This window comes from Saccostrea echinata, unplaced genomic scaffold (genome assembly GCF_033153115.1).
Source record: "Saccostrea echinata isolate AGI-Se365-2 ecotype Australia unplaced genomic scaffold, CSIRO_AGI_Sech_v1 ptg000042l, whole genome shotgun sequence".
NCBI classification, from domain to species: Eukaryota; Metazoa; Mollusca; class Bivalvia; order Ostreida; family Ostreidae; genus Saccostrea; species Saccostrea echinata.
Window position 1 is genome coordinate 3147866 of NW_026889791.1, and position 20767 is coordinate 3168632.

At 33.2% G+C, this 20767-nt stretch overlaps 1 long non-coding RNA gene across 1 annotated transcript in view; it reads right to left on the bottom strand.

The window, feature by feature from the left end:
- Window positions 1-2126: 2126 nt before the first annotated feature.
- Window positions 2127-20767, bottom strand: part of LOC133201108 (uncharacterized) — a 36068-nt gene continuing 17427 nt past the window's right edge. Inside the window, exon 3 of the long non-coding RNA XR_009723042.1 lies at window positions 2127-2186. This is a non-coding gene — a long non-coding RNA (uncharacterized LOC133201108). The remainder of the gene's footprint in view (window positions 2187-20767) is intronic.

Genomic DNA, 20767 nt, shown 5'->3' on the forward strand with positions numbered 1-20767 from the left:
CCTTAAAATCTTTAAAGTGTTTTATTTTACCAAATCCCAGACATCCTTTAAGATGAAATTCCAACAGTTTCTAACCATTTCATACATCGATATGCTAAAGGTGTACCAAAAATAATTTGCATACAGACAAATTTATAATCTTTGAATTATCAATCAACAAATACATTTGAAAAAAAAAAATTACACTACACAACAGCATTTATATTTTGAGATCATATCGGCTTCTAACAAGGTTTACAATATCTTTTTTCAAATGTTGCATATATATTTCACTTTATATTTTAGAATTATATATTCTGACAATCTCTTTGAAAAATTCAGGTTTTTGACAATTACATGTATACATATGATAAAGTCTCTTCTAACAAAGATCCAGTTTCTGGAAATATAGCAGGAAGCGATTGAGAAATCGTGTTGCAAACCGTTTGTCGTCAAAGTTGGGGTCCTGTAGACACAGTGAGTGTTAAATAAGAATAAAGAAACAAAATCAGTATGATTTTAAATAAAAAAAACTTCTTGAATGGTGTCATTGTAATCTTGTCTACGACAAATGAATAATAACATAAATGAGCATTTCTAATATACTTCTGTAATTAAAAAAAAAATATGTCGTACAAGAAACATGAAAATGTTAATGTTCATTTTAGATGCATAATCAAAATTTTAATACTTACCATTGCGTGGATTCTTATGAAAGCAAACATACCGGAACTTATATACCTTTTATGATCTTCTGGCATGGTTTTACGGTCGTAATTGGAGTGTTAAGTAATTAAGTCGACCAAAGTAAGTCAAACGACAAAAATGTCTAATTCTGTACTGTAAATAAACGATATTTTTGTATAACAATAAAAAAATCGAAATTGTTGACGATCACATACAGATTTATCTCCCATCTTCTGTCAACGTTTTTCAGAGGCAATAATTTATAAGAATGTTAAACTTGCAAGATAAATCATGATTAGGACAAAATTTATGGGTTTTGTCATTTTCATTGCATTATATAAAGTATAAAACGTATCTTAACACTGTATAGGTATAAGGTTATAATTGTTAATGATAATGTACTTTTATAATCTTCTTTCGATGTTTTACGGTTTTAACATAATCGTTGACCCTGTATACTTAACTATCAAACATTCTTTTTGAAAAACATGTTCAATTTGGAACAATATGTATTCGTAGATAAAGAAATTAATTTTTATTCCTCATATACGAATGTATGGGTCTCTGTTGGTGTTTTTACGATGTATACACAAAATTTTATCATTGCTCTCTGCTCCACCTTTTCCGAAAACGTCCCTTTTTTCGAACAACGACGATCCTGTCTTAATAGATTCTAACCTCGATTTCTCCGCCATTTCGAAACTTTAGACATTCAAATTTTGCAGGTTTGATGCTAAAACTGTTGTCAACGTCATAATGCGAAAGTCATCCAAATTTTCGTCGAATTTTACAAAATACAAATGAAATGTGTAAAGTGATAAATAACTTTTTAATTAAAACTTTGCCGTGCTCTGGGTCACCATCCCAAGTCTAATAATAAAGTCATAATTGTAATTATACATTTAAATCTGAATAAAATTTTACATTTTATAATTCACATATAGTAAAGGATAATAAATATGCTAATAAAAATACATATAACACAACTTCTATTTATATTTTAGCTTGTCCACGAACTTTACGGACAACCCTCGTACATGTTGATTAATTATTTCCCATAAATTCTCATAATTTATGAACTACGTTTAATCTAAATATGGACTGATTTCATAAGTAAAAATAATATTGAAGTAAATTTTTGGTTCAATTTGCATAATTTTTTTTTATTTGTTTGTGCAATTATTCCGTAAAACTTTAGAATAAACTTACAGTAATTTCCTTCTGAAGTGGTGAAAACAACATCAACATTCGGAGATGTCGGAGTCAGAGAGCTAGTTTCCCAGACAGGCAAGGTCAAGGACGATGTCTCTATCTCAGCGTCAGTTTTATGAAGTGTTCTAATATTAATGGGAAGACACGTCAAGTTTGAAACTGATAGATTGGTGAGACGTGTTCCTTTCAAGACGCCAGGAGAAGCACATTCTGGATCACGGCCTAGGTACAATTCCCTCATTGTTTTCAGAAATCTGACAAAGCCTTTCAAGTCGCAATCACAGAGAAAAGGATTACCATATATATAACTGGAAGAAAGATGAATACATAAATAGATTTACATTTGCTATGTTTTTCTACTTAACCAACTGTGAAATCGATTCGAATGCCATTTTCGTGTATACTCACGCGTAGAAATATGCACGGAGAAACTCGCGCTAAAGTGACGTCACAATGAGCTGAAGAGACGTTAATAAAAATGTAACGATATAGGGCAGCGAATAATTCAAACATTGAGTATACTTTTGTGCTTTTGGACATTTGAAATGTGAATATAAGGAATGTTTTTAAGTTAAGTGTGAATTATTGGTGTGTAAATCACACAGACTTGCACGTAGGCATATTTTTCATGAAGCGCTAGCGCGCTTCATGAAATATGCCTACGTTACAAGTCTGTGTGATATACACACCAATAATTCACACAAAACTTTAAGACATTCCTTAAGTATTATCACGACTACATTTTACATGTATTTCCTTTACTTAATTCATTACCAGTCTGAAATAACAGAATTTAATTAATGATGTAAATTAGGTTTTGATAAAAAGAGGGATATAAATTTTTGGGGCGTAATTGAACTTTTTAAATTTTTTTCTAAACAAACAAATTTTTATTTTAGTACAAAGCGTTTTTAATGAATTTATCAAAATGTGCAAACTTTTCTTTAGTATTTGATTAGGCAAAAACCTCCTTGAAAAGCCATACCCAACCAATTTTGCTCCCCCCCCCCCCCCCCCCCGCCAACACACACAATTTGTCTGTTTTTGGAAATAGGCCTAGATGGCAAAGTTATGCTAAAACATCGTTTGTTACGATAATTTACAATTTGTTCTTGTACTGTACATGTATGTGAACACCTTTTTGAAAATTTCTACATCACATTGGGCTTGCATCACCCTACCAGTACTTGTACTAGTTTTACCATTATCTTTTTTAGATTGCACACAGTGCAGTGTTACATGTATATCAGTAGGAATTAATTCATTTTGTGTTTTAATTGGATTATATTTCATGAAGTTGACAGGACCTATGACAGTCGGTAAGTACAAGTTTAAGTATAGATTGGGGTAAAATGAACCGTAATGCAAATGGTTAGGTTAAAGTTTAAAAAGGATCAAAGATCATCGGATGCCACAATAGACGAATTTCACATTCTGAAGAGTTATCTCCCGTTGTCGACATTACATTCAGTTACATGCAGAGATCTAGGAATTTTTTTCCGGTGGGAGGGGGGGGGGGGGCACACCTCAGTCAAAAAAAATTCCAGCCCAAAATATCCTGAGAAGCAAAAAAAAAAAAAAAAAAAACAACAACAACAACAACAAAACAAAACAAACAAACAAACAAAAACAAAAACAAAAAAACAAAAACAAATAAACAAAACAAAACAAACAAACAAATAAAATAAAAACAATGATAGTGGGGTCCAATTTTTATGGGGGGAGGGTGTCCAAAGTCATTTTTTATTTGTTTCTGTAAATCAGTATATAGTCTTTTTAAATAAAATAGCTCTGCAAATTCCAAGGGGGGGGGGGGGGGCAATCTCCCTAACCGCTCCCTGTCCCTGAAATGACAAATGATCATGTGACTCCAAAATAGTAGAAAACGTTTCCATTTGACTATACATAATCTTGTTTCTTGTGTTGTTATGTTATGTACATCTATGAACCCTTGGAGGTCATCCCCACTCTCTTAATGAACTGGAAATGTTCACAATAAGACTACATCAAATTAAATAAAAGTGCATCAATGATAAGATTGCTCGACATTTCATTCATGAATTTGGGTCAACCCATGTACCCTCCTAGAATAAAATTAGGAATCAAAATCATTCAAAGGGATGGACCATTAAACTATTTGTATATATTCATATTTTTTTTAAATGTCAAAACAAAGTATTAGTTTGCATACATGAACAAGCAGGGGTCTGGGAAGGGGGAGGGGCGAGGGGAAGGAGTTATCTCTCTACGTCTTAATTGTTGAAAACTCCTAAAATGAATGTTAACCTCAAATCCGACTTGTACGTCTTCATTATTTTAAAGTGGTGGTGTCTCCATATGAGTGAAAAATTCCCGAGAGGGACATTTAACAACAAACAAACAAATGACTTAAAAAACACAATATACATGTACATGTTTATTGGTCAACAGATATACTTCTGGTCATATCTCTAGTTCTCCCTTGAATCAGAAATGATGATAAAAATATTTTAAGAATGATTAAGAGTTGAAAAGATTGTGCATCTTAAAATTGACTAAGCTCTGTGGTTGAATTGTCATAAATCTTCTTCTCAAGAACAGCAAAGGCATTATTGTCCCCCTTTTTCGCGAAAGGGACCTAGGGGACATTAAATCTCATTTGTCTGTCAATTAATGATTAAAAGTTGAAAAGGTTGTGCATCTTAAAATTGACTAAGCTCTGTGGTTGAATTAGCTATACCAGTCTGGCTTCTTTTGCTACTCAAAGCAGCTTGATTAACAATTTTTAATCATACTGTTTTCTGAAATGTGCAGTTTTTTTTTTCAACATGGATACAAGTCATACATTTTCAACTTCTGAAAACAATGCATGAAAAAAAAAAAAACTGCTTTCAACTACTGTAACTCTTTCCAAGTACTTGTGATCATAAGTTTTTAGGTCACTTGAGTTTTTCTGGTTTTCTGATCACATTTTGTCTGTCATCCATCTGTCCGTCTGTAAACTTTTCAAATTTTTGTCTTCTTCACTGGAATCACTTGGCCAATTTCAACCAACCTTGCCACGAAGCATCTTCGGGTAAAGGGGATTCAAGATTGTTCAAATGAAGGGTTACACCCTCTTTCAAGGGGGATAATCAAGAATTAGTGAAAATTTTGTATTATCATTTAAAAAAGTCTTATCAAGAACTACTGACTGGGCTCAAAAAGTTGAAACTTTCTTTACATGACTTAGTGTAGATTCGAATTTGTTCAAATTATGACCCACTGGGGTAGGGTGGGGCCACATAAGGGGATCATAAGATTTACATAAAAAATGCAGGGGATTTTTTCCATCATAAATCTTCTTCTCAAGAACAGCAAAGGCATTATTGTCCCCCTTTTTCGCGAAAGGGACCTAGGGGACATTAAATCTCATTTGTCTGTCAGTCTGTCTTTTTGTCAGTCTGTCCGTCTGTCACAATAAATTTAACCATGGTCATAACTTTTGAATAATGATAGGGCTTTAATATTTCACATGTACATTACCTACAAGAACTTTCTAAATATACTATGATTTTTGAACCCATGACCTTTACCTTGAAGTTTGACCTACTTTAAAAAAAATTAACATTATTTTAAATTGATCATTTTTGAAGCAGAAAAAATAGGGCATTCATATTATACCTGTATATTACCTGTGACAAGACCTTTCTAAATATATCATGACTTTTGACTCTGTGACATTGACCTTGAAGTTTAATCTAGTTTTCACAATTGTTATATTTCCTTATAACTTTTGATTGAGAAGAGATAGGACTTTCATATTTGACATGTACATTACCTGTAACAAGATGTTTCCGAGCATGCTATAATTTTTTACCCCTTGAGATTGATGTTTTACCTAATTTTCAAAAATTTTAACTTTGGTGATTATGATTACTTATGAATGACATATGATAGGACGTGCATATTTGAAACAGTGTCATAAATAATGGCATCCCATCCACTAAGACATGGAAAGCAGGTGACCACAATTCTTTGAATTTGCTTGTTAGTCATTTGGATATGGAAACATCTTCATATGGTGTAGATTCAAGTTTTAATGCCCCGCCATGAATATGGCTGAGGCATATAGTGTTTATCATGTCCATCTTCCGTCCTTCCGTCCTTCTGTCTGTCCTTCTGTCGCACTTTGCTTTTAGCTCAGTTCAAAGCTCAGTTTCAAAGATACTATCTAAGATATTTTTATCAAACTTCATATGCTGATAGATATTGATAAGAGCTATGCAATTGCATCAACATTTTTTGACCTTGACCTTTCCATTGACCTTGACCTCACTTTTCTTAAATTAGTGTCTAGATCAGTTTAAATAAACAATTCAAGATATATTTATCAAACTTCATATACTGATACATTTTGCTGAGAGCTATGAATATAAACTTTATGACCTTGACTTTTCCTTTGACCTTGACCTCACTTTTTTAAATTAGTGTTTATCTACATTTTAAATAAACCATTTATGATATTTTTATCAAACTTGATATGCTAATAGTAAATACATACTGATGTAAGCTTTTCAACTGCATCAACATTTTGACCTCAACCTCTCTTTTCTTAAATAAGTGTTAAGCTCAGTTTTAAATAAATCATTCAAGATATTTTTATCAAACCTAATAAGCTGATATGTATTAGTGAGAGCTATTCAACTGCATCAAAAACTTTTCACCTTGCACTTTCCTGTGACCTTGACTCCCTTCTCTTTAATTTGTATTTTGCTAAGTTTTAAAGAAACAATTTAAAATATTCTTATGTAAGCATGCACTTAAACATAATTTGGTGAGAATTTATCAACTATATCCATTTTTTTTTTTTAGATTTTAGTTTCAATTTTAAAGAAACTGTTCAAGATATTCTCATCAAACTTCATGCACTCATACAAATTTTCATGTTGCATTAGTAATATACATTCGGGGGGCATTCATGTCCTACGGACATATTTCTAGTTTTCAAATCATGACCTCCAAGGGTGGGGTCAGGCCACAATAAGGGATCAAAGTTTTATATAGGAATAAATGGAAAAAAAATCTTCAAAATTCTTCTTTTCAAGAACAAGAGCATGATTAATATGGAAACATTCTCAAGAAGTGTAGATTCAAGTTTGTACAAATCATGACCCCATGGGTTAGGGAGGGGCCATTTTTTCCTGCCCCTATTTGCCATCCACTTGGAAATGCAAATTTTGAAACCATTTTACACATCCACAGGACAAAACCAATCATATTCCAAATGATCATGATTTAAGGCTAATGCATAAAATATAAGGTAAGTTCTGGCAACCAGGGTGTTTAAACATGTTAGATATTTTTTTAAAAAAGAAATTGAACCCTATTTGATCCCTAGGGTGAAAATGAAAATTCCAAAAACTTAATGCACATCTACAGGACACCATCAACCATCTCCCAAAAGATGATTAGGCCCATATGTAAAATGTAAGAGGAGTTCTGGGAACCAGGGGCTTTTTGCATAAGAAAACGTCATTTTTCGACCCCCATTTGACCCCCAGGGTGAAAATGAAAATTCCGAAACCTTACTGCACATTTACATGACACTACCAATCATCTACCAAAAGATGATTAGGCTACTGTGTAAAATGTAAAAGGAGTTCAGGGAACCAGAGGCTTTTTGCATTAAAAAAAAGTCATTATTTGACCCCCATTTGACCCCCATGGTAAAAATGAAAATTCCGAAACCTTATTGCACATCTACATGACACCACCCACCATCTTCCAAAAGATGATTAGGCTTCTGTGTAAAATCTAAGAGGAGTTCGGGGAACCAGGGGCTTTTTGCGTAAAAAACCGCCAATTTTTGACCCCCATTTGACCCCCAGAATGAAAATGAAAATACCGAAACCTTACTGCACATCTACAGGACACCACTAACCATCTCCCAAAACATGATTAGGCTAATGTGTAAAATGTAAGAGGAGTTCAGGGAACCAGGGGTTTTTTTTGCATAAAAAAGTAATTTTCGAATCCCATTTGACCCCCAGGGTGAAAATGAAAATTCCGAAACCTTACTGCATATCTACAGGACACCATCAATCATCTCCGAAAAGATGATTAGGCTACTGTGTAAAATGTAAGAGGAGTTCAGGGAACCAGAGGCTTTTTGCATAAAAAACGTCATTTTTCGACCCCCATTTGACCCCCAGGGTGAAAATGAAAATTCCGAAACCTTACTGCACATCTACAGTATATTAGATTAAGAATCCTCATTTTTCATTTAGATATAAAAGAAATAGACTATGAAAATGATAATAGACTATTATTTAGAACATGTAAAATTGTAGCTAAGTATGGTATTTCAAAGTTAATTATACCCGCACTTTCTAAAGAAAGTTTGGGTATATTGTTGTTACTCATGTCTGTCCGTCCGTCCGTCCGTCTGTCACACTCTTATTTCTCAAACTCCTCTTACATTTTACACAGTAGCCTAATCATCTTTTGGGAGATGGTTGGTGGTGTCATGTAGATGTGCAGTAAAGTTTCGGAATTTTCATTTTCACCCTGGGGGTCAAATGGGGGTCGAAAAATGACGTTATTTATGCAAAAAGCCCCTGGTTCCCTGAACTCCTCTTACATTTTACACAGTAGCTTAATCATCTTTTGGGAGATGGTTAGTGGTGTCATGGAGATGTGCAGTAAGGTTTCGGAATTTTCATTTTCACCCACGGGGTCAAATGGGGGTCAAAAAATGACGTTTTTTATGCAAAAAACCCCTGGTTCCCTGAACTCCTCTTACATTTTACACAGTAGCCTAATCATCTTTTGGGAGATGGTTGGTGGTGTCATGTAGATGTGCAGTAAGATTTCAGAATTTTCACTTTTACCCTGGGGGTCAAATGGGGGTCGAAAAATGACGTTTTTTATGCAAAAAGCCCCTGGTTCCCTGAACTCCTCTTACATTTTACACAGTAGCCTAATCATCTTTTGGGGGATGGTTAGTGGTGTCCTGCAGATGTGCAGTAAGGTTTCGGAATTTTCATTTTCACCCACGGGGTCAAATGGGGGTCAAAAAATGACATTTTTTGGGCAAAAAGCCCTGGTTCCCTGAACTCCTCTTACATTTTACACAGTAGCCTAATCATCTTTTTTGAGATGGTTAGTGGTGTCATGGAGATGTGCAGGAAGGTTTCAGAATTTTCATTTTCACCCTGGGGGTCAAATGGGGGTCGAAAAATGACGTTTTTTATGCAAAAAGCCCCTGGTTCCCTGAACTCCTCTTACATTTTACACAGTAGCTTAATCATCTTTTGGGGGATGGTTGGTGGTGTCCTGCAGATGTGCAGTAAGGTTTCAGAATTTTCATTTTCACCCTGGGGGTCAAATGGGGGTCGAAAAATGACGTTTTTTATGCAAAAAGCCCCTGATTCCCAGAGCTCCTCTTACATTTTACACAGCAGCCTAATCGTCTTTTGGGAGATGCTTGGTGGTGTCATGTTGATGTGCAGTAAGGTTTCGGAATTTTCATTTTCACCCTGGGGGTCAAATGGGGGTCGAAAAATGACGTTTTTTATGCAAAAAGCCCCTGGTTCCCTGAACTCCTCTTACATTTTACACAGTAGCTTAATCATCTTTTGGGAGATGATTGGTGGTGTCCTATAGATGTGCAGTAAGGTTTCGGAATTCTTTTTTTCCCCCTGGGGGTCAAATGGGGGTCAATTTTTTTTTTTTAAATATTTAACATGTTTAAACATCCTGGTTCCCAGAACTTCCCTTATATTTTATGCACTAGCCTTAAATCATGATCATTTGGAAGATGATTGATTTTGTCCTGTGGATGTGTAAAATGGTTTTAAAATTTGCATTTCCATGTGGATAGCAAATAGGGGCAGGAAAAAAATGGCCCCTCCCTAACCCATGGGGTCATGATTTGTACAAACTTGAATCTACACTTCTTGGGAATGTTTCCATATTAATCATGCTTTTGTTGTTCTTAAAAAGAAGAAATTTGAAGATTTTTTTTCCTTTTAAATCTCTATAAAACTTTGATCCCTTATTGTGGCCTGACCTTATCCTCGGAGGTCATGATTTGAAAACTAGAAATATGTCCATAGGACATAAATGCCCCGCCGAATGTATTACTAATGCAACCTGAAAATTTGTATGAGTGTATGAAGTTTGATGAGAATATCTCGAACAGTTTCTTTAAAATTGAAACTAAAATCTAAAAAAAAATGGATATAGATGATAAATTCTCACAAAATTATGTATAAGTGCATGCTTACATAAAAAATATCTTAGATTGTTTCTTTAAAACTAAGCAAAATACAAATTAAAGAGAAGGGAGGTCAAGGTCACAGGAAAGTGCAAGGTGAAAAAATTAGATGCAGTTGAATAGCTCTCACTAATACAATATCAGCATATTAGGTTTGATAAAAATATCTTGAATGATTTATTTAAAACTGAGCTTAACACTTATTTGAGAAAAGAGAGGTCAAGGTCAAAGGAAAGGTTGAGGTCAAAATGCTGATGCAGTTGAAAAGCTTATATCAGTATGTATTTACTATTAGCATAGAAGTTCAATAAAAATATCAGAAATGCTTTATTTAAAACGTAGATAAATACTAATTTAAAAAAGTGAGGTCAAGGTCAAAGGGAAAGTCAAGGTAAAAAAAAGTTGATGCAATTGATAGCTCTCAGCAGTATCTTTCAGCATATGAAGTTTGATAAATATATCTTGAATTGTTTATTCAAAACTGATCTAGACACTAATTTAATAAAAGTAAGGTCAAGGTCAAAGGAAAAGTCAAGGTCAAAAATTTTGATGTTGAAAAGCTTACATCAGTATGTATCAGCATATGACGTTTTATTGAAGTCGGACATGACAAACACTATATGCCTCGACCATATTCATGGCAGGGCATAAAAAACTTGAATCTACACTATATGAGGATGTTTCCATATCAAAATGACTAAGTTAAACAAGCAAATTCAAAGAATTGTGGTCCCCTGCTTTCCGTGTCCTAGTGGATGGGATGCCATTATTTATGACATATTGTTTCAAATATGCACGCCCTATCATATGTCATTCAAAAGTAATCACCAAAGTTAAAATTTTTGAAAATTAGGTAAAACATCAAGGTCAAGGGGTAAAAAAATCATAGCATGCTTGGAAACATCTTGTTACAGGTAATGTACATGTCAAATATAAAAGTCCTATCTCTTCTCAATAAAATGTTATAAGGAAATATAACATTTTTGAAAAGTAGGTTAAACTTCAAGGTCAATGTCACAGAGTCAAAAGTCATGATATATTTAGAAAGGTCTTGTCACAGGTAATATACAGGTATAATATGAACACCCTATCTTTTCTCTTTCAAAATGATCATTTAAAATAATGTTAAATTTTTTGAAAAGTAGGTCAAACTTCAAGGTCAAGGTCATGGGTTCAAAAATCATGGTATGTTTAGAAAGTTCTTGTAGGTAATGTACATGTAAAATGTGAAAGCCCTATCTCTTATTATTCAAAAGTTATTACCAAGGTTAAATTTATTGTGACAGATGGACAGACTGACAAATGGACAGACTGACAGACAAATGAGAATTAATGTCCCCTAGGTCCCTTTTGTGAAAACGGACGACAATAATGCCCTTGCTGTTCATGAGAAGAAGATTTATGATGGAAAAAATCCCCTGCATTTTTCTATGTAAATCATTGGATCCCCATATGTGGCCCCACCCTACCCCAGTGGGTCATAGTTTTAACAAATTTGAAGCTACACTAAGTCTATGTAAAGAAAGTTTCAACTTTTTGGGCCCAGTCAGTGGTTCTTGATAAGACTTTTTTAAAATGATACCACCAAATTTTCACTAATTCTTGATTATCCCCCCTTGAAAGAGGGTGTGACCCTTCACTTGAACAAACTTGAATCCCCTTTACCCGAAGATGCTTTGTGGCAGGGTTGGTTGAAATTGGCCCAGCGGTTCTAGTGAAGAAGACAAAAATGTGAAAAGTTTACAGGCGGACAGATGGATGACAAACAAAATGTGATCAGAAAACCAGAAAAACTCAAGTGAGCTAAAAACTGATGATCACAAGTACTTGGAAAGAGTTACAGTATTTGAAAAGCAGTTTTTTTTTTCATGCATTGTTTTCAGAAGCTGAAAAGGTATGACTTATATCATGTTGAAAAAACTTCACATTTCAGAAAACAGTATGATTAAAAATAGTTAATTAAGGTGCTTTGAGTAGCAAAATAAGCTAAACTGGTATAGCTAATTCAACCACAGAGCTTAGTGAATTTTAAAATGCACAACCTTGTTGTTAAATGTCCCTCTTGGGAATTTTTCACTCATACGGAGACACCACCAATTAAAAATAATGAAGACATACAAGTCAGATTTGAGGTTAACATTCATTTTAGGCGTTTTCAACAATTAAGACGTAAAGAGATAACTCCTTCCCCTTGCCCCTTCCCCTTCCCAGACCCCTGTTTGTTCATGTATGCAAACTAGTCTAATACTTTGGTTTGACATAAAAAAATGTGAATATATATACAAATAGTTTAATGGTCCATCTCTTTGAATGATTTTCATTCCTAATTCTAGGAGGGTACATGGGTTGACCCAAATTCATGAATGAAATGTCAAGTAATCTCATCATTGATGCACTTTAATTTAATTTGATGTAGTCATATTATGAACATTTCCAGTTCATTAAGAGAGTGGGGATGACCTCCAGGGGTTCATAACCTTAAACCATTAGATGTACATAACATAATAAGGCCAAACAAAAAAATATGTGTGGTTCCGGTTACACCTCCAAAAAAATTAGGGTAGGTAGGTAGGTAGGTAGGTTTTTTTTTTTAACAAAATGATTTTCTTAATTTTTCTAAATAATACCTATCACTCCTTTGCAAGTGGCATTTAGATGTGGTGTGATAATATGCTAGTCAATATTAGTAGGGGACACCTACATGCTAGCTTGCTTTGGATTTAATACTATTAAACACTTACACTATGTTTTGCTAGGAGGCCGTCATTGCTGAAACTAAAACTTAAACCAGAGCCATTGATAGAAATCTGGGAAAATTCCGGAAAAAATATGAAAATTGCCCAAAAAAAAGTTTAGGGTCGGGGGTATAAAATAGGGACGGTCGGGTAACCGGAACCACACATATTTTTTATTTGGCCTAACACAAGAAACAAAATTATGTATAGTCAAAAGGAAAAGTTTTCTACTATTCAGGAGTCACATGATCATTTGTCATTTCAGGGACAGGGAGCAGCTAGGGAGATTGGAAACCCCCCCCCCCCTCCCTGGAATTTGCAGAGTTATTTAAATAGGACTATATACTGATTTACAGAAGCAAATAAAAAATGACTTTGGATGCCCCCCCCCCCCCTTTAAAAACATGGACCCCACCATCATTGTTTTTATTTTGTTTGTTTGTTTTTGTTTGGTTTTATTTTTTTTTTTTTTGCTTCTCAGGAAATTCTGCGCTGGAATTTTTTTGGGACTGAGGTGTGGACCCCCCCTCCCCCCCCCCCCGGAAAAAAATTCCCGGATCTGTGCCTGTAACTGAATGTAATGTCGACAACGGGAGATAACTCTTCTTCAGAATGCGAAATTCGTCTATTGTGGCATCTGATCCACTCTCTACCATCGGCTCATACATTCAGTGTCTGAGAGAGAAACGAACGACAACTCTGCATAGGAGATTGCCGATGATCTTTGATCCTTTTTAAACTTTAACCTAACTATTTGCATTTCGGTTTATTTTACCCCAATCTATACTTAAACTTGTACTTACCGACTGTCATAGGTCCTGTCAACTTCATGAAATATAATCCAATTAAAACACAAAATGAATTAATTTCCACTGATATACATGTAACACTGCACCATGTCACATGGCATGTGCAATCTAAAAATGATAATGGTAAAACTAGTACTCGCACTGGTAGGGTGACGCAAGCCCAATGTGATGTAGAAATTTTCAAAAAGGTGTTCACATACATGTACAGTACAAGAACAAATTCTAAATTATCATAACAAATGATGTTTTAACATAACTTTGCCATCTAGGCCTATTTCCAAAAACAGGCAAATTGTGTGTGTGTGTTGGGGGGGGGGGGACAAAATTGATTGGGTATGGCTTTTCAAGGAGGTTTTTGCCTAATCAAATACTAAAAAAAGTTTGCACATTTTGATAAATTCATCAAAAACGCTTTGTACTGAAATAATATTATTTGTTGTTGAGAAAGTAAATTTAAAAAGTTCCAATTATGGGCCAAAAATTTATATCCCCCCCTTTTATCAAAATCTAATTTACATCATTAATTAAATTCTGTTATTTCAGACTGGTAATGAATTAAGTATATGAAATGCGTATAAGAGGTTCATGGGTCACATGGTCACCTGAGCATTTTATGCTCGATTTGACGAATACATGTACTGTGTAAATTATAGAATTATTTGGACTTTTTCCTTGGTAAGCCCAATATGAAGGAGTGTGCATTTAGAGGCAAACACCTTAGTGCGGGTATTACTGTCTCATGACAGCATCTAGTTTAAAATATGCAGATATTATTTCCCAAGCTCAATATTTTAATACGGTAAGATTACACTTATTTTAAAGGACTTGTCCCATATTTAAAAAAAAAATCCGTAATTTTATGAAAAATATTATCTACAACCTTGTTTACTAAAATATTAAATAAAATAAAGGTTTCTATGGATATTTTAAGAGAAATTTAGAGTTGAAATTCAAACAAGTTTACTAAGACCAATGATAGCACTGAATTCTTAGAAGAAAATGTATCTTTTTTGAAAAACGATGCAGAAAACATACATTGAACTATTACAATAATAATATACGGGACGGGACCGGGGTAATTGATAATAATACCTATAGTTTGAAAAGGTGACGGGATCTTTACTATAATTACCCTTTCTTCTATAATCATATACTAGTTATTAAAACTGACAAGCTCTGCAATAAGTCAGCAATTTTCAAACTAAAGGTATTATTATCAATTACCCCGGTCCCGTCCCGTATATTATTATTGTAATAGTTCAATGTATGTTTTCTGCATCGTTTTTCAAAAAAAAAACAACATTTTCTTCTAAGAATTCAGTGCTATCATTGGTCTTAGTAAACTTGTTTGAATTTCAACTCTAAATTTCTCTTAAAATATCAATACAAACCTTTATTTTATTTAATATTTTAGTAAACAAGGTTGTAGATAATATTTTTCATAAAATCACGGATTTTTTTTTTTAAATATGGGACAAGTCCTTTAAAATAAGTGTAATCTTATCGTATTAAAATATTGAGCTTGGGAAATAATATTTGCATATTTTAAATTAACTTTGAAATACCATACTTCGCTACAATTTTACATGTTCTAAATAAAAGTCTATTATCATTTTCATAGTCTATTTCTTTTATATCTAATTGAAAAATGAGGATTCTTAATCTAATATACTTTTTAAATAGGAATAACTGATTTAGATACTTCATATAAATCTTTATTGCTTATTTAAGCCCCCTGCAACCAATTTCCTTGGAGTTAAATTGTTATCTCCCATGTTGGAACTCTTTAGTATTATTGTTTAAAAACTGACAGATGTATCAGAAGGTCAGTAGGGAGTTGTTTGTGGAGCATCACTGCACTATGAAAGTGGGAAAACTCATTTTTAAGATCTTTGAATGTAAGAAAGAAACAACCCAGCTTGAACGCGAAAACAGCCCCTGTGCGAAGGCCTTTTATGTTGTATCAGTGTGAAGAAAGGGAAATTGTGATAGACTCTACTTGGTAAAATTTTTATGATATGCTTTAAAACATCGTGGTGACGTTTTTTCAAAATTTATTTACTCTTCATTCAAAAATTAAAAAAAAAAAGATTCTTGAAATCAATCGATTATTGATTGATTATAGGTATCCGATTATTCTGATAATCGATTATGAACCCCCCCCCCCCCGATTTTTCATCATTATTTACAGCAGCAAGGAAAAATACCTGGACAAAGTAAATCATTTACAAACAAGAAAATTCTTGATAGCTTGTTGGTCAGAACTGAAGTTTTTAAGGCTCATTATTTGAATTGTATTTTAGAGGAACTTGGATTTAATTCTACAAGTGGTAATTCAACTTAAACCCAGAGCTCCCTTTCTAAGGAGGAAATTCTTCAAAATCATATGTCAGTTTTGAATATTCTTAATATTCACAACAACCAACATTAATTTGAATTACCATATCTATATTGGATTTCGAAACTTTATAAAAATCCTTACAAACAAAATAGATAGCGGGTTCCAGTAAATATTCTACCAAGCCTCTTTCTTTACTCCTCGCAAAAATTTTAACAGTATTGAAGGAGAAACTTCAGGAGTGCTGTGCAACAATATATTCGAGAAATGGTGTAAATCAGATGTGGATACTTAAAAATTCCAAGGAACTTTTGGAAAAATTGAAATCACAAAACTTTACCAAACTCAACAACATGAAAATTATGACTTTTCAACTTTATATACAATCATTCCCCACGATAAATTAAAGTCCAGGCTTTTTGATATCATTGACAGCTGCTTTTTCAATAAAAATGGAACTCGTAAATTTACTTACCTTGTCATTGGTTATTTGCAAAATTATTTTGTTAAAAAACATTCTGATTGTACATACAAGTACTCTGAAGTTGATATTAAAAAGATGCTTGAGTTTCTGATTGAAAATGTCTATGTGATTTTTGGAGACCAGGTCTTCCAACAATCTATTGGAATTCCCATGGGTACCCGTTATTAGCAAACCTATTTTTGTATTCATATGAAGCAGGGTTTGTTCAAAATCTTATACTTGAAAAGAAGAAAACACTTGCTGTGGCCTTCAACTCGACATTTAGATATATTGACGACGTATTGTCAATTAACAATGGTTATTTCCATTCTTATGTCGATACGATATATCCCGGTGAGCTTGAGATAAAAGATACCACAGAGTCTGACACATCTGTTTCATATTTGGATATTTTACTTGAAAAAGACGTTGATGGTAATCTAACAACCAAGCTTTATGATAAACGTATTGACTTTAACTTTTCAATCGTCAACTTTCCTTAATTATGCAGCAATATACCTGCATCACCTGTCTATGGGGTTTTTATCTCTCAGTTGATTCGATACGCAAGAGCATGCTCTACGTATGAACAATTTCTGAAACGAGGTAAGTTATTGAAAAACAAGATGATGAAACAAGCATATCGGCAGCCTCGTTTAAAGTCGTCATTTCGTAAGTTCTATGGTCGATACAATGACCTTGTCAGCAAATACAGTTTATCATTAAGTCAAATGCTGACTGACATTTTTCAAACTAACTGTTAGGCCATTATTTACACACTGAATTTTTCCGTTATTTCCCGAGCATGATTAGGCGCACACAGATGGGTGTGACCGGTCAGCAAGGGATGCTCACTCCTCCATGGCACCTGATCTCACCTCTGATGTTTTAGAGGCCCGTGTTTGCTCTGCTCCAAACTTTGCATTGTTTAATGGACTTCAGCTTGTACACTGTTCGTTATCTCAATATATTTCACTTGAAAAGATTATTTCAGATATAGTGATACCCCTATCAGAAGGATGGGCCCTGAAGATAATCAAAATCCTTATTAAAGAGACATAGTCCTAAAGTGAAAGAAGTCTTATACAGTATATATGTTGAATGTGACAGAAAGGAAAAAAATAAAAGTTTGACTACATTACTGCAAAATGCAAATGATGAGAAATGATCAGTGTTCAAAACAGTCAGAGAAAATTGAATGGTTGCATTTTAATTCTTCTCAGATCAGGAGGTGATTTTCAAATTTTGTGAAGTAAACTTAGATCCAAACTTAAAGAAAGTTCTTTTGTAAAATTTATGCAAATTTGGTATATGATTAGGATTTAGAGGGAAAAAACTTTGAAAGTGCATGGAAAACACTGATTCATGATAAGTCAGATTTATTGAAAGATATTGTGAATCAAAATATTAATGACAAATTTACTTTCAAAATAAAATGTATGTAGAACATAATTATATAATTTTTCCATCGTTTAATACCAGTGATATTCAAAGATCTGGAACTTGTGTTAACTAGAAAAATGCTAGCATGTCAATACTAGGGGTTATCAAAAAGTTCGTGGACTAGTGCCATAAAATTAAAACCGCTGTAGGTAAATCAATGAATTTTAACACATTTAGTTAGCATCATCTTTTCTATCTGTAGAATAAACCATAAATCATAAATTTTATTTTCTAATAAATTGTTAATGTTTTTGTAAGCAATGGTATATCCAGGCGGCGCAAACTCAAATATAACGTTTTTTTCTACCTGAGTGTAACTGAGAAAAACTCACTTTGATATGAGCATTTGTCATTAAAAAAAATCCCGTTCATTCAGGCGTGTGGTACGACACAATTGTTTCGTAAAATTGGCAATTTTTACCCTATTCTGTAAGTTCTATGACATCTTTGCGTAAATTTTATATGAAGTTCCAAACAATTAAGTGCTTGAAAATGACGTCAAAAAGGGGAAGGGGGTTCTTTTTCCAACATTCTATTAAGTTTCGCACCTGGAAAAACTGGTATAGACCTAGGAAATGTTTAAACGGGCTTCAGAAAAATTAAAATGCATCCAGAATACGTGTTTTAAAATACCCCAAAAAGAGTCAGAGAGATGACAGATGCACAGTTAATGTCGATTTGTAATCAGGGTGTCAAAAGTCAGTCACATCGAAAAGTGACGTTGATCATGTGTGGTAGAAAATGAACTCCAACAAGCAAGTATTCTAACATAATCAAGTGAGGATCTTTCCCTATGTGTAGATCCATTTACAATATTATATGCATTGAAAGCAGCTGTTCATGGCATTGTTAAGTCATATAAACAAGACGGGCTTAAGTCCTTACTTAATCCAGGTAATCTCATCAAGATATGTGCATGAGGCGGAGAGAGCGGTCACTGAGAAACAATGACGTTGTCGGACGTCATGAAACTTAATAGCGACAGCGCCGGGTGATTATATAATGTCTTTTTAATTTAAGAATAATTTGGCAAATTATCAAAGTATCAAGCTAAAATTTTCATTTCTTAAACTTTTGTTGCATTTGGTTTATGTTCCTTATAAATTTTGTCAGCACAGACTACATAGTATTAATTTTATCGCATCAGTCCAGGAACCTTTTGATAACCCCTCGTATGTACATGCATGTATCATTATTTGAAATCATGCACTGACATTGTATATGTATTTCTTGTAATGTGTGTGTTTTTATTTTAGATGATCAAGAAAAAGCAAACGGTGATATATTATTTCTAGTACTTGCACTATGATTGAAATGAATACATTTGTGTCATTTGACTATATATTAGAATTTTTTTGAAATATTTATACACATACAATTTTAAGTGAATTTTGAAAATATTGGTATGTTGAAATTACTGATCATGACTAACACAACATCATGACATAGCTTAAAGATATAGAGACTAACAACTGTGAAATCACTAATTTTTAAAGAAATAAAACATGCGATAATAATTTTTAAAAACCCAGATTTTTATAAAAACAATTCTTTGATTTTTACTTATTTAACTCATATGTCAGAATTATACCAAAATGAATCTACATGGATGTATGAAAATTATGTTCTATGGTTTGAAAAATAATTGCTAAACTCCCTTATAGAGTATTTTGTAAAGTATTTCATATCAGTATTTTTATAACTCCAAAATGTTATTTTTAAAAGAGTGTACCAATTTAAGATTGGCAGAATGCAAACAACTTATCAGAGGCTCAAATGTATTCAAGTCTCACAATTTATATCAGCATGATGTAATAGAGTACTCCTGAATTTAAAAACATGTAATTTCCATTTTTTTTTTATTATAGAGAAACTGACTTAAAAATGTAAGAAACATGATTATTTAATATGATTGTTGAAAATTTGCAGGTTACCCAGTACAATTAATCATGAATTCATTCCATTTCTAAACATTTGGCAAAATGCCAATCCTCATATAGGGGGTCATTTTTGACATTTTTATTTAATTTTCAATTTTCATTTTTTTTACTTTAATTATGGCTATAAAGAAAATGGATACATTTTTTTTCTTATCTTACATCAAGGATTTATAATTTAAAGGTCTATATTTGACTTTGTAACCCATTTGAGTTTGAAGATTTTTTTTCGAAAATTGGCAATTTGTAAATATCTATATCTCAATAAATTATTAGATAGTTTAATATTTTGCAAAGATAATGTTTAGAGTTATATTTGACAAAAAGATCAAACATTTAATTTCGTAACATGGTCTTGGAAGATTTAAGCCATTCAATATGTAATAATTTTGACAAGTCTTAAAACTTGGCATTGTACCCTTTGATATGTTATATATTTGATTATGATAATTGTCAGTTTTAGAAGAACGTGTAACGGGTCTCTCCCTCCCTTTACTTTTCTCTCCAAGACTCACTAGGGGTTGTCTTATCTTTCGTGGCAAGACTTGTGTTACACGGCTCAACTTAGCTAAGGAGGGTTTATGGGCACAGAGGTTTAAAATTCAATAACCTTAAATTCTATTTCACAACACTAAGTTATATCCCTTAAATTGATACTGTTTTTAATTCTTCTAAGTTATCTCCCTTTAATCAATAACCTTTTAATTACTCAACTCTATCACTTACAATGTCTACAACTCATACCTCCTATTATTAACCCGCGCTCTCTAAGTTACACTAAATTTATTAATACACGAAATCTCTGAGCTTTTCTTCTCTATTTGTCAAGCTTATTGCAACCTAGATCTATGGAAGTCACTAAAATTCTTAAATACTCAAAATCTTATTTCTCAGTTCTTAATCTCTATTATCCCACAATTCCAAT